Here is a 16493-nt window from a genome sequence, read left to right as displayed (position 1 = left end):
GGCAAGCGGTACCGGAGCGCCAAATCTAGGTCCAAAAGGCTTCTTAACAGCTTCTACCCCCAAGCCGTAAGACTCCTGAACAGTTAATCTACAGTATATCCACAGGAAAGTATAATTACATCAACTTTTCAAAGCGCAGGTAGTGAGTTAAGATTTCTGTCACCTGAAGTGTGTGCACAAGATAAAAATACATGCACGAGACGCATGCATACTTGCTGAGCTCGTGCACGTGTTTACATGGTTCTGCGCATGCTTCAGGTGAAAGAAAAAGCATTTAAAACATACCTGGTCTCCTCCCGTTGCTCCCCTCCGGCGCTCTGATTCACCGGTCTACTGAGCCACCGGTCTGAGCGCACCACCTCGGCAACACCGGAATGGAAACCCAACGCACCCTAATCACCTCCAGTGCACCTGCACCTCATCATCTCATCACCACCCCTATATAGCCCTGGACTGTTCAGTGTTGTGTTGTGTGTGATTGTTAGTGTACGTGCTCTTTGTTGTTCTCTTGCTCAGTGTTAAGTAAACCTTTACATTGTTGATTCCTGCATCCTGCCTCTTCGTATCCTCAGTACTCGTCACACCTGGTAACAGAATATACAACACAATATGTCATAACTACATAAAATCACTATGAACAAACAGTAACATAAATGAGTTAGCATCACCCTTAAGAGTATGAAAGCCACAGTACTGTGCTGAAGCTGTAAAAAAGCTTGCAAGAAATGACATCATCAAATCATGAACTAATTGCTCTCACCTGTGCGTACTTGCGAACCGTGACCAGGACCCTGGAGAAACATTTATAAGGCAGAGCCAAGAGCGCAGACAGGTAATTGGGGGGAGCTGGTGCTTTGATGAACGTTGGGCAATGTAGCCCTTGCAAGTATCTTTATTGCACTCACTCAAATGGTGAGAGAGTGTTTGCCACTGTGTAGGGCCACCACCGACGAAGACGGGGAAGGAAATTTGGATTAAGGTTATTATAGTTTTGTGTTTTTCCATTAGTTTTATTTTCCAAAAACCGGAAACTGAACATAATTCATGTTGGTTTTTAGTCAGTAAAATAAGCCGAACTTCCCATCACTAGGAGCTGTGGAGGGGGTAACACAAAAGTCTGAGGCTTTTAGGTAAAGCAGTGGAAAATCCCCAGTGGAAAATCCCCAGTGGAAAATCCCCAGTGGAAAATCCCCAGTACAAAGTCTATATTCTTATCATATATTGACAATGTTGTGTTCAGCCTGACCATTTAATTTCTAGGCTTGTGGTTGAAGGATGACAGAAGGTAAAATGACCCCACTGGGCACACCACATTTCAACGTGGACAATTGGGTAATATTTGGTTGAGACGTTGATCAATGAGATTTCAACCTCTATTCACCCACTCAAAAAGATAGCCACAAGTTTGTTGAATTCCTAATGTATTATCACTTTGCTTTCAACCATCTAAAAACACAATCAAATTCCAATGGAAAAATTTTAGGTTAAGTTGTCACCTTAATGTGTTATCACTGCACTCTAAACGATTTAAAAGCACAACAAAGTTAAAATGGGAATACAATGGCAGATATTTTGTTTATTTATACAACTTAATAACTTAGATTTTTGGTTGAGATGGAGATGTGAATCCAACATATGAATTATTACCTCATAGATTAAATTGAAATCAACCCAAGCTTGAAACTCTAGTCCTAAACATGCTTTTATTTCCTCACGCCTAGATTACTGTAACTCTTTGTATGTCTCAGTCAGGAATTGTCTCCATTGTCTACAGTACACTTCAAAATGCTGCAGCTCAGCTTTTAATAGGCACCAACAAATTTTACCATATCACACCTATTATAGCTTTTCTACACTGGCTACCAGTCACTTTTAGAATAGATTTTAAAATTGTATTAATCATGTTTAAGGCTTGGTTAAGCCCCATCCTATGTCTTGGATCTTTTATCTTGGGCACGGCACTATTGACCATTCCAAAGTCTAGGTTGAAAATGAAAAAGGAGACAGGTCATTTGCCATTAGGGCCCCTAGACTTTGGAATGGTCTGCCAGATGAGATCAGGCTTGCAGATTCAGTGCATCTTTTTAAATCCCTGCTGAAGACACACTTTTATAAAGATGCTTTTAATGTATGATTTTAATGTATGATTTCAATTATCCATCTTTTTTCATTCTCCTTCCTTCTGTCTTTGTTTCTTTGTTAGTACTTTAATTGTATTATTTTATGATCTGAAGCACTTTGTTACTTGTATTGAAAAGCCCTAAACAAATAAAGTTATTATTATATGTATACACCCAATGACCCCAGGTTACATCATTGATGATGTGTCCAAGAGCAGGGTGAGATGTATTCTTCCAATCACTTTTCTGGCGAAACCAGTGACGACCAGGGACAGACTGGTTGACAACCAAGAATAGTGTGGTGACAACTGGAGAGACAGAACTCGGGCCAGGGCGGGTTGGCACCTCAAACCGCATCCTCTGTGAGAAGTAGACCCAAAATAAGCGGATCGACTCATGGAAACAGATCGACACATGGAAACATACTCCCAGGGGAGCCAGAGATGGGGGAGAATGTGACGGTCCAAAGGTTAATGATGCATTGAAACGGACAACCGACTACGATCATGGAATGTGTTTGCGGAAAGGTCTGCAACTACGGCCAAGGTTCATCAGTCCCGGATGAAATGTTTGGAGGGAGAAGCAGGGACACAACGCTCAGGTAGCGAACCTGGTGAGAGGCAGGAAGAGCCAGGCCCGGAGTCACCCCACCCCACAGAGCCCGGCACCTCCACGTGTCGCTATTAGATCTGGCAGACTACACTGTCCTGCGAATATCTCGTAAAATCATTTGGGTATTTTAAATGTCTTCACCCTAATCCCGAAGGAAGAATATTCCAAGAGAATCGACCAGTTCGGATCATCTCCTTGCTAAGTGTCAAAGGGAAGATTTTCTTCAGCATTGTAGCTAGGCGGCTGGCAGACTTCCTCTCCAACAATAGCTACAGCAACACTTCAGTGCAAATTAGGCATCCCAAAAGTACCTGGGTGTCTGGAGCACACAGGAGTGGTGACCTACAGTTGAAGTCGGAAGTTTACATACACCTTAGCCAAATACATTTAAACTCAGTTTTTCACAATTCCTGACATTTAATCCTAGTAAGAATTCCCTGTCGTAGGTCAGTTAGGATCACCACTTTATTTTAAGAATGTGAAATGTCAGAATAATAGTATAGAGAATGATTTATTTCAGCTTTTATTTCTTTCATCACATTCCCAGTGGGTCAGAAGTTTACATACACTCAATTAGTATTTGGTAGCATTGCCTTAAAATTGTTTAACTTGGGTCAAACGTTTCAGGTAGCCTTCCACAAGCTTCCCAAATAAGTTGGGTGAATTTTGGCCCATTCCGCCTGACAGAGCTGGTGTAACTGACTCAGGCTTGTAGGCTTCCTTGCTCGCACATGCTTTTTCAGTTCTGCCCACACATTTTCTATAGGATTGAGGTCAGGGCTTTGTGATGGCCACTCCAATACCTTGACTTTGTTGTCCTTAAGCCATTTTGCTTGGGGTCATTGTCCATTTGGAAGACCCATTTGCGACCATGCTTTAACTTCCTGACTGATGTCTTGAGATGTTGCTTCAATATATCCACATACATTTCCTTCCTCATGATGCCATCTATTTTGTGAAGTGCCCCAGTCCCTCCTGCAGCAAAGCACCCCCACAGCATGATGCTGCCACCCCCGTGCTTCACGGTTGGGTGGTGTTCTTCGGCTTGCAAGCCGCCCCCTTTTCCCTCCAAACATAACGATGGTCATTATGGCCAAACAGTTCTATTTTTTTTTCATCAGACCAGAGGACTTTTCTCCAAAAAGTACGATCTTTGTCCCCATGTGCAGTTGCAAACCGTAGTCTGGCTTTTTTATGGCGGTTTTGGAGCAGTGGCTTCTTCCCTGCTGAATGGCCTTTCAGGTTATGTCGATATAGGAATCGTTTTGCTGTGGATATAGATACTTTTCCTCCAGCATCTTCACAAGGTCCTTTGCTGTTGTTCTGGGATTGATTTGCACTTTTTGCACCAAAGTACGTTAAGCTCTAGGAGACAGAACGCGTCTCCTTCCTGAGCGGTATGACTGCTGCGTGGTCCCATGGTGTTTATACTTCCGTACTATTGTTTGTACAGATGAACGTGGTACCATCAGGCGTTTGGAAATTGCTTCCAAGGATGAACCAGACTTGTGGAGGTCTACAATTATTTTTCTGAGGTCTTGGCTGATTTCTTTTGATTTCTCCATGATGTCAAGCAAAGAGGTACTGAGTTTGAAGGTAGGCCTTGAAATAAATCCACAGGCACACCTCCAATTGACTCAAATTATGTCAATTAGCCTATCAGAAGCTTCTAAAGCATGACATCATTTCTGGAATTTTCTAAGCTGTTTAAAGGCACAGTCAACTTAGTGTATGTAAACCTCTGACCCACTGGAATTGTGATACAGTGAATTATAAGTGAAATAATCTCTGTAAACAATTGTTGGATAAATTACTTGTGTCATGCACAAAGTAGATGTCCTAACCGACTTGCCAAAACGATAGTTTGTTAACAAGAAATTTGTGGAGTGGTTGAAAACTGAGTTTTAATGACTCTAACCTAAATGTATGTAAACTTCTGACTTCAACTGTAGCTCGTCAGCAAAGCGTGAGAGAACAAGGGAGACCTAGCAGTGCTCTGGCTTGACCTGGCTACGGATTGATGCCCCACAAGCTGGTGCAGTATACAATGACCAAACACCATGTCCCAGGCAAAGTGGCAGACCTCATTCTGGACTACTATGGCTGGTTCAGCATGAGAGTCTCATCAGGGTCAGTAACATCAGAGTGGCACAGACTGACGGTGGGAATCATCACAGGCTGCACCATTTCCGTGATCCTGTTGAACATGATTGTGAAGTCTGCTGAAACTGAGTGCCGGGGCCCCTGAGCCAAATCTGTGGTGCAATAACCTCCTTCATGAACGACAGTCACCACAGAGTCAGTGCCAGCTGATTGGATGGGCAAGAATGAGCTTCAAGCCAACAAAATGGAGGTCGCTGTTGTTGAAGAAGGGCAATGTCGTTGACAGATTCTGCTTCAACATCGCAGGAACAGCGATCCCAACCATCTCGGAAAAGCCAGGGAACACCTTGCCTGAAAGATCCAGGCCACCTGTCAGGAGCTGGAGAGCTGGCTTAGAGCGGTTCACTGGTCAAGACTGCCCGGCAAGTTCAAGGTGTGGATGTACCAGCGTGGCATCCTCCTGAGTATACTCTGGCCTCTGCTCATCTACGACGTCCCCATCTCCACTGTTGAGAACGTGGCGAGGAAGGTTGTAAAAATTTTAAAATCTTCCCAGCATGTTCTGATTTTGACATAATGTTGTCAAATTTCTCTTTGTGTGGATGGTTGCGCTCTTGCATATGTCTCTCAGGATCTAAACAACCCGTTTTATAACCGTTATTATAATTTAAGATTAGTATTTGCCTTTGTTATATATAATATACTATGTTTTCTCATTCTATAAGGTTGAGGAGTGCCCAGAGTGTCAACTCTACGATCACATGAAAATGCGGGCCCTTGTGATGCATTACAACGAAGTTAGACAGGCATTGTCTGTCCTGCGCATCGAACTCATAGGCCCTTTTGAGAAGGGAACCGCGGCTGGTAACCAGTATGTCCAAACCATGACTGACCTCTTCAGCAAATGGGTGATTGCTGAACCATTGTAGGGCAAATCGGGAACAGAGAATTATTCAATAGTCACCAACAAACCTCTTGATCGTCGCTGGGGGTACCTGTGTCTGCGGCCACAGTGCCTACTCCTACGATTTCAAAGTCGACGTTGGCAACCTTCTGTGGCTGCTCTGGATGGAGCGGGGCATCTCCCTCTGTCGGAGGTCTACACCAGGCACCAGAAACAACGGGCTCAAGGTATCCTGCCTCTTGCCCATCCATAAAGGGTTCTCCAAATCCTGTGAAGCATGGGAGTGGGCAGATTTCCTCGTCCTTCTCGCCAGCCATGATTTTGGGCAGCTCCATGGTAAGAAATGTTACCGTTCCTGGTGCAAAAACAATGTCCTATCCCAGAGCTCGAGTAAACGACATTACTAAGCTGCTCCCGAATGTACTACGTCAGGACTCTATCGTAGTCCATGTGGGTTTTAATGACATTATGAAGGGCAGCTCTGAACAGTTGAAACTGGATTTTAAAGAGCTGATTGACTCTCTGCTAGACACTAATAAAAGACCCATCATATCTGGCCCTGTTCCCTCTCTGAATCGTGGCATTGAATGCTTTAGCAGGATTCTTTCTCTTCACAACTGTCTACGTGATTATTGCAGCTCAATGGGTGTAACTTTTGTTGACAATTTCGATACCTTTTGGAAACAAAACACGTTTTATAAGGATTCACAGCATTATAAGGCTGTGTTGAGAAAATGACTTATCAATGACCCAAGCCCAGCTCAGTTAATCCCTACCGTTGTGACACTGAGTTTCATAATGCTTCAGCAAATGTACATCATACCAGGGGCGTTGGTAGACACAATGTAAGTAACCTAATTTATGTCCCTCTAGCTGATCCTTCAGCTATTGAATGCAATAGTCATGTGCATATGAACCACATTTATACTGTTAGCACTGAGGCGGTGTGCACTAGTAGGAAGTCCACTGTGTGCAGCTCACCCTGCACTAACATAAATAAAATGAGCATATCTACTTCTGCTAAGCTTCCCAGTAAAGCAATGAAAACAACTTAGCATCTCAGAAAAGTGCTCAAAATAGCCCACGTTAACATATGTAGCTTAAGAAACAAGGTTCATGAAATAAATAATTTGCTAGTAACAGATGACATTCATATTCTGAATCTCTGAAACTCACTTAGATAATACCTTTGATGATACAGTGGTAGCAATACCAGGTTATAACAGTTACAGAAAAGACAGAAATGCCAATGGTGGAGGTGTTGCTGTTTATATTCAGAACCACATTCCTGTGAAGATTAGAGAGGATCTCATGTTTAAATACTGTTGAAGTAATATGGCTACAGGTTAATCTGCCTCGCCAAAAGCCCATTCTTGTGGGAAGCTGCTATAGACCACCAAGTGCTAACAGTCAGTATCTGGATAACGTGTGAAATGCTTGATAATGTATGTGACATCAACAGAGAGGTATATTTTCTGGGTGATTTAAATATTGACTGGCTTTCATCAAGCTGCCCACTCAAGAGAAAGCTTCAAACTGTAACCAGTGTCTGCAACCTGGTTCAGTTTATCAGTCAACCTACCAGGGTAGTTACAAACAGCACAGGAATTAAATAATCATGTATTGATCACATCTTTACTAATGCTGCAGAAATTAGCTTGAAAGCAGTATCCAGATCCATTGGATGTAGTGATCACAATATAGTAGCCATATCTAGGAAAACCAAAGTTCTAAAGGCTGGGCCTAATATAGTGTATTTGAGGTCATACAATAAGTTTTGTAGTGATTCCTATGTTGTTAATGTAAATAATATTTGTTGGTCTGTGGTGTGTAATGAGGAGCAAACAGATGCTGCACTTGACATATTTATGAAATTGCTTATTCCAGTTACTAATACGCATGCACGCATTAAGAAAATGACTGTAAAAACTGTTAAATCCCTGTGGATTTTATAGTTGAGAGGGTTGACGCAAAAGGAATGGCAAATAAGTCTGGCTGCACAACCGATTGGCAAACGTATTGCAAATTGAGAAATCATGTGACTAAACTGAATAAAAAGAAGAAGAAACTACACTATGAAACAAAGATAAAGAATGATAGCAAAAAGCTTTGGAGCACCTTAAATGAAATTTTTTGGGAAAAGGCAAACTCAGCGCCACCATTTATTGAATCAGATGGCTCATTCATCACAAAACCGACTGATATTGCCAACTACTTTAACAACTTTTTTCATTGGCAAGATTAGCAAACTTAGGCATGACATGCCAGCAACAAACGCTGACACTACACATCCAAGTATATCTGACCAAATTATGAAAGACAAGCATTGTAATTTTGAATTCCGTAAAGTGAGAGTGTGGAAGAGGTGAAACAATTATTGTTGTCTATCAACAATGACAAGCCACCGGGGTCTGACAATTTGGATAGAAAATTACTGAGGATAATAGCGAATGATATTGACACTCCTATTTGCAATATTTTCAATTTAATCCTACTAGAAAGTATGTGCCCCCGGGCCTGGATGGAAGCAAAAGCCATTCAGCTACCTAAGAATAGTAAAGCCCCCTTTACTGGCTCAAAATAGCTGACCAATCAGCCTGTTACCAACCCTTAGTAAACGTTTGGAAAACATTTATTTGACCAGATACAATGCTATTTTACAGTAAACAAATTGACAACAGAATTTTAGCACGCTTATAGGGAAGGACATTCAACAAGCAAAGCACTTACACAAATGACTGATGATTGGCTGAGAGAAATGGATGAAAAAAAGATTGTGGGGGCTGTTTTGTTAGACTTCAGTGTGGCTTTTGACATTATCGATCATAGTCTGCTGCTGGAAAAACGTATGTGTTATGACTTTACACCCCCTGCTATATTGTGGATTAAGAGTTACTGTCTAACAGAACACAGAGGGTGTTCTTTAATGGAAGCCTCTCCAACATAATCCAGGTAGAATCAGGAATTACCCAGGGCAGCTGTCTAGGCCCCTTACTTCTTTCAATCTTTACTAATGACATGCCACTGGCTTTGAGTAAAGCCAGTGTGTCTATGTATGCGGAAACTAAGGGCAACCATGGCATCCGTGACAGAGAGTGAGAAGTGTCTATCCATGTACAGTGGCTTGCGAAAGTATTCACCCACCCAAAGTCAATACTTTGTAGAGCCACCTTTTGCAGCAATTACAGCTGCAAGTCTCTTGGGGTATGTCTCTATAACAGGGGTGTCAAACTCATTTTAGCTCAGGGGCCACATGGAGGAAAATCTATTCCCAAGTGGGCCGGACCGGAAAAATCATGGTATATATAACTTAAAAACAACAACTTCAGATTGTTTTCTTTGTTTTAATACGATCAACATACAACATAAAGCTGGAGCCTGAGGACAGTGTGTCCAAAATAGTACAAGCACAACATCACTATTAATCATAAAACACGTCAAGTTTATTTGAAAATTCTAAAGAAAAAGAACACAAACACACAATGCCTCAGTGATTAACAGAACTGTTTCACATATCACAGAACTATCAGGGGGTCATTTCTCAGGCAGAAATGTAGATAATAAGAATGAAATCCTGTTCCCCAAACAAGTGCAAGAACCACAGAGTCAAGAATAGGTTAAATATACAATAGCACATCATAAAACACCTCAAGTTATTTGAAAGTTCTGAGGACAAAGAACACACAAACACACAATGCCTCAGTGATTCACAGAAGTATATCACAGATCACAGAACTATATCAGGGTGTCTCATGTAGCACTTTAAGTGGGGTTGCATAGTTTATGTGACTCCTGATACCTGGCATCTTTTAGCTTTCACCAGCGCATCAATATCAGGCGTCACATCCTGAGTGGCAGCCAACTTCAGGATGTGATTCAAGTGCTTGTGCGTGAGCCTTGAGCGCAGCTTTGTTTTATTTATGCTCATTACAGAGAAAACTTGCTCACAAAGATATGTGGTTTCAAACATGCACAACAGTTTTGCAGCGAGGGCTGTCAAGTTGGGGTAACCTGGCAAGAGATTCTGATTACATGTGTCCAAGCCAGCTGCGGCAAATTTGCCCTTCAAATCCGAGTCACACTGGAAGTCTATTATTTCAAGTTGGATGCTGACGGGCAGATCAAAGGGATTCACGGTGAATGGCGAGCAAAAAACGTTGAAGTCTTTCTCCAGTTCACCAAAAATCTGAAAGCGTTGCTCAAACTCCCGTAACAGTCCAGTTATTTTATCTTTGAACCGCTTCATGTCTGCCACATGTTGGGTCGCGCACACATTTTTCAGACAGGGGAAGTGAGCTGCATCACCACCGGCAAGTTGCGTCTCCCACAATGACAGCTTCAACTTGAAAGAACGTATGCTGTCATAATACTGCGTGACAACTTTGTTGCGCCCTTGCAGCTGTTTGTTCAAGTTATTCAGGTGCTCTGTAACATCCACCATAAATGCAAGGTCCTGCATCCATTCTGCGGAATGGAATTCTAACACCGGTTTGCCCTTTTCTTCCATGAACTGTTCAATTTCTTCTCGTAAATCAAAGAAACGCCTCAGCACCTCGGCTTAACCATCTTACCTCAGTGTGGTATGGCAGGCCATAGATGTGGTCTTTCTCTCTGAGAAGGCTGTCAAACTGACGGTGATTCAGGCTTCTGGATCGGATGAAATTAACAGTTTGGATGACCACCTTCATGACGTTATCCATCTTTAATGACTTGCAACACAAAGCCTCCTGGTGCAAAATACAGTGAAAAGTCAAAAAATCACGTCCTCCATTTGCAGATTGCACTTTCTCTCTGAACTTTGTCACAACGCCTGCTTTTTTCCCGATCATTGAGGGCGCACCATCTGTAGCCAGGCTGACAGCGGGGACCAGTCCACTCCGACCCTGTCCAGCGCGCCCGACGGGTGCGGTAAAAATATCAGCTGCTGTCGTTGTATCTGTCATCGGCACCAACTCCACGAACTCCTCGGTGACGGTCAATGTGTCATCAACTCGCGGATGAAAATGGCCAGTTGTGCAACATCTGTAATGTCCGTGCTTTCATCAATTGCAACCGAAAACGCAATACATGACTTTACTTTTTGCTTCAACTGACTGTCCAAATCCACTGAAAGATCGGAAATCCTGTCTGCAACTGTGTTTCTTGTCAGGCTGATATTTACAAAAGCCTGACGCTTTTCAGGGCACACAATCTCCGCTGCCTTCATCATGCATGTTTTTACAAATTCACCCTCACTAAATGGTTTTGAAGCCACTGCGATTTCATTAGCAATGAGGTAGCTAGCTTTCACTGCAGCGTCACTGATGTCTCGGCTGTGAGTAAACACAGACTTGACCTACTTGCTCTGCCCCGGTATAAACAGTTTGCTTGCTTAACACAATTTCAATTGCACCATCCAGTGGACGCAATTGGAACAGCAGTTTATTTTATTGAAAAATTGCAGCGCATTTTTATACTTTACAAAATCATCTCGCGGGCCGGATTAAACCCGTTTGCGGGCCTGACTCACACTCTCACACACACAGTAAAATCATGATGCTATACAGCACTCAATCAAAAATATTTTATGAAGCCCTTAGTGGCCAGATTGTTTCTCAGTTCATGGTGTGCATATGTACTGTATGTCAGACTTATGGATAATCAGACAGGATAGAGTACACAAAAATATATTCATGAATAGGTTCATAGATGGGTCAGATTATAACCGTAAAGGCTGTATAGGGTACACACACTTCAAGACCAATGGCCAGATTACTTTTCATAGAAGGTAAGAAGTCAAAGTATGTGGCACAACAGTTTACAGTGTCACTGGTGTAGAGAGGAGTAGGCAGGAGGCAGTCGCAGGTTTAGAACTACTGAATTTATTTAAGCACCATAGATCAAAGCGGGATGAAACCCAAACGCTGTTGTGCTCAAAATATATCTTCATAAACAAAAAGGCACAGGGCGAACACAAAGTGCAAAATATAAAGTACTCAGGAAATAGTAGGAGAGATTCCTCTCAGGAAAACAAGTAACATGACCGACAAAGACAAATGGCAGAGGGAGTATATATACAGTGATAGAGTGGGGATTGGAACCAGGTGTGTGTAATGATGACGAGACAAGTCCGAGGTTGATGAGTGAAGGGCGTTTGCCAACAGTAGGTTCGGCAGCAGCTAGAAGGCCGGCGACGCCGAATGCCTGAGCTGGACAGGAGGGGGAGCCAAAGTGAAGGCTGGTGTGACTGTACGTCACCTCATTGACTCTCTTCAGGACTTTGAACGGCTCCACAAACCGCAGACTCAGCTTCCGGCAGGACAGGTGAAGGGGCAGGTCCTTCGTAGAAAGCCAGACCATGTCACCGTGGTGAAAGACCGGGGCCACACTGCGGTGACGATCGGCCTGCACCTTCTGCCGGAGGACGACACGCTGGAGATGGGTGTGCGCTGTGTTCCATACCTCCTTGGCGCGCCGGAACCAATCGTCACCGCAGTTGTGTGCCCCTCCGAGGGGGGAAGGTCTGTGACAAAGTCCACGGAGAGATGACACCAGGGTCGTTGTGGAACCGGCAGCGGGTGGAGTTTGCCATAGGGAAGGTGTCTAGGTGTCTTGCTCTGTGCGCAGGTGGAGCAGGAAGAGACCCGGATGTCCCGGGCCAAGGTGGGCCACCAGTACTTGGCAGAGAGACAGTCGATAGTACGGGCTATACCTCGGTGCCCCGACACAGGTGCTGTGTGTGCCCAAGCGAGGAGACTGTCCCACACATCAGAGGGCACGTCGATATGTCCCTTGGGACAGTGGGCAGGTGAGGGATCCTGTCGCAGTACTCGACGGATGTCCGCATCCACATTCCACACGACAGGAGCCACAATGCGGGACAGGGGAATAATGGGTGTCACTTTCTCCCTCTGATCCTCTGTGTCATGCACCCGGGACAACGCATCAGCCTTAACGTTCTTTGATCCCGGCCGGTAGGAAAGGGTAAAGTCAAACCTGGTGAAGAATAGGGTCCACCTGGCCTGACGCGGGTTCAGCCTCTTCGCTGCTCGAATGTACTTCAAGTTCCGGTCGTCCGTCCAGACAAGGAATGGGTGTTTAGCACCCTCCAGCCAGTGCCACCATGCTTTCAGCACCTTCTTGACGGCCAACAACTCACGATCCCCACGTCGTAATTCCGCTCCGCGGGAGACAGCTTCCATGAGTAGAAGGCGCATGGATGGAATTTAGGCGGCAATCCAGTGCTTCGGGAGAGAACATTCCCTTCTCCAACCTCGGAGGCGTCCACCTCCACGATGAAGGGCAGAGACAAGTCAGGGTGAGCCAGAACAGGTGCGTTAGTAAAACGTTCCTTGAGTGCACAGAAGGCTTTGTTGGCCTCTCCAGTCCAGCGTAGCTGTCGAGGACCTCCCTTCAGGAGGGAGGTGAGAGGGGCCACCACTGTGCTGAAACCCCTAATGAAGCGCCTGAAATAGTTTACAAAACCAAGGAAGCGCTGCCCCGCCCGAGTGGCGCAGTGGTCTAAGGCACTGCATCGCAGTGCTAGCTGTGCCACTAGAGATCCTGGTTCGAATCCAGGCTCTGTCATAGCCGGCCGCGACCGGGAGACCCATGGGGCGGCGCACAATTGGCCCAGCGTCGTCCAGGGTAGGGGAGGGAATGGCCGGCAGGGATGTAGCTCAGTTGGTAGAGCATGGTGTTTGCAACGCCAGGGTTGTAGGTTCGATTCCCACGGGGGGGCCAGTATAAAAAAAATACAAATAAAATAATAATGTATGCACTCACTAACTGTAAGTTGCTCTGGATAAGAGCGTCTGCTAAATGACTAAAATGTAAAATGTTGGCTGGAACAGGCCACGACCGTACTGCACTGACCCTTTGCTCTTCCATCTCCACTCCCGCAGTGGATATCCGATAGGCCAGGAAGGAGACCGCCTGCTGAAAGAAAAGGTACTTTTCCCCCTTGGTGTACAGGTGATGCCCTATCAGCCTCTCCAAAACAGACCTGGAGTACACCAAGATGTCATCTATGTACACCACTACACAGCCACCCAACATGTCTCTAAACACCTCGTTAATGAATGATTGAAACACAGAGGGTGCATTTGTCAGGCCGTAGGGCATTACCCTGTATTCGTATTGCCCAGTGCTGAAGGCGGTATTCCATTCATCCCCCTCCTTGATGCGCACCAGGTTGTAGGCACTGCGTAAATCCAATTTAGTAAATTACTTAGCACCGTCGGCCTTGCATTAAAGAACATAATTGGTTAAGGAAAACTGTGATAAATAAAAAAGTATATCAGTTTCACTTAAGGACCAAAGGATTGACAGCCGTCCCATATAGATTGCAAAATAGTTGGGAAGAGATCTTTGACGTACCGATCCCATGGCATAGTGTTTATGAACTGACACGCAAAACGACACCGGATTCAAAAATTAGAATCTTTCAATTTAAATTATTATATAAAATTCTTGCTACCAATAGAATGTTATTTATATGGGGGATACAACCTTCCCAGCTCTGCAGATTTTGCTGTGAAGAGACAGAATCATTAGATCATTTGTTTTGCTACTGTCCATTTGTAGCTTGTTTTTGGACACTGGTCCAGGAATGGCTAAAGGATTGCAATATTTACCTGGAGCTAACCTTGCAGATAGCATTACTGGGTGATCTGAAAAGTCATTGTCAATCGATCAATAATATAATAATACTTTTGGCAAAAATGTTTATTTTTAATTCACAATCTGTAGAAGCAATGAGAATAGAAAGGTTCAGAACTTTTGTAAAACATCACAGTACGGTTGAAATATATATGGCAAATAGAAATCCTATATGGATGGTGTTAAGAGATAGATGGGAGGTATTGAATAGAGTTGAAGGATGGGACTAATAACAAATAACAACAAATAATAACAAAGATAGCTAATAATGTAAGCATACTGTGTCCATAATAAGTATATGGGTTGTATGTTGGGAGCTTTTGGGAAAGAGCACAGTTAGAAAGATATGGCATATAGAAGCAAACCGGATGGACATCATGAAAATGATCGGAGAGGTTGAGAGAAGAAGAAGTTCAGGAGCAAAAAAAAAAAATATATATAATATAATTATTGTAAAATTAACTGTGTCCATAAGGTGTAGATCAGGGGTGTCAAACGTCCCGCCCGCGGGCCGGATCAGGCCCGCAAACGGGTTTAATCCGGCCCGCGAGATGATTTTGTAAAGTATAAAAATGCGCTGCAATTTTTCAATAAAATAAACTGCTGTTCCAATTGCGTCCACTGGATGGCGCAATAGCAATTGTGTTAAGCAAGCAAACTGTTTATACCGGGGCAGAGCAAGTAGGTCAAGTCTGTGTTTACTCACAGCCGAGACATCAGTGACGCTGCAGTGAAAGCTAGCTACCTCATTGCTAATGAAATCGCAGTGGCTTCAAAACCATTTAGTGAGGGTGAATTTGTAAAAACATGCATGATGAAGGCAGCGGAGATTGTGTGCCCTGAAAAGCGTCAGGCTTTTGTAAATATCAGCCTGACAAGAAACACAGTTGCAGACAGGATTTCCGATCTTTCAGTGGATTTGGACAGTCAGTTGAAGCAAAAAGTAAAGTCATGTATTGCGTTTTCGGTTGCAATTGATGAAAGCACAGACATTACAGATGTTGCACAACTGGCCATTTTCATCCGCGGAGTTGATGACACATTGACCGTCACCGAGGAGTTCGTGGAGTTGGTGCCGATGACAGATACAACGACAGCAGCTGATATTTTTACCGCACCTGGCCGGGCGCGCTGGACAGGGTCGGAGTGGACTGGTCCCGCGCTGTCAGCCTGGCTACAGATGGTGCGCCCTCAATGATCGGGAAAAAAGCAGGCGTTGTGACAAAGTTCAGAGAGAAAGTGCAATCTGCAAATGGAGGACGTGATTTTTGACTTTTCACTGTATTTTGCACCAGGAGGCTTTGTGTTGCAAGTCATTAAAGATGGATAACGTCATGAAGGTGGTCATCCAAACTGTTAATTTCATCCGATCCAGAAGCCTGAATCACCGTCAGTTTGACAGCCTTCTCAGAGAGAAAGACCACATCTATGGCCTGCCATACCACACTGAGGTAAGATGGTTAAGCCGAGGTGCTGAGGCGTTTCTTTGATTTACGAGAAGAAATTGAACAGTTCATGGAAGAAAAGGGCAAACCGGTGTTAGAATTCCATTCCGCAGAATGGATGCAGGACCTTGCATTTATGGTGGATGTTACAGAGCACCTGAATAACTTGAACAAACAGCTGCAAGGGCGCAACAAAGTTGTCACGCAGTATTATGACAGCATACGTTCTTTCAAGTTGAAGCTGTCATTGTGGGAGACGCAACTTGCCGGTGGTGATGCAGCTCACTTCCCCTGTCTGAAAAATGTGTGCGCGACCCAACATGTGGCAGACATGAAGCGGTTCAAAGATAAAATAACTGGACTGTTACGGGAGTTTGAGCAACGCTTTCAGATTTTTGGTGAACTGGAGAAAGACTTCAACGCTTTTTTGCTCGCCATTCACCGTGAATCCCTTTGATCTGCCCGTCAGCATCCAACTTGAAATAATAGACTTCCAGTGTGACTCGGATTTGAAGGGCAAATTTGCCGCAGCTGGCTTGGACACATGTAATCAGAATCTCTTGCCAGGTTACCCCAACTTGACAGCCCTCGCTGCAAAACTGTTGTGCATGTTTGGAACCACATATCTTTGTGAGCAAGTTTTCTCTGTAATGAGCATAAATAAAACAA

The sequence above is a fragment of the Coregonus clupeaformis genome, chromosome 1 (assembly GCF_020615455.1).
Source record: "Coregonus clupeaformis isolate EN_2021a chromosome 1, ASM2061545v1, whole genome shotgun sequence".
NCBI lineage: Eukaryota > Metazoa > Chordata > Actinopteri > Salmoniformes > Salmonidae > Coregonus > Coregonus clupeaformis.
Note: the sequence above shows the minus strand (reverse complement) of the source record.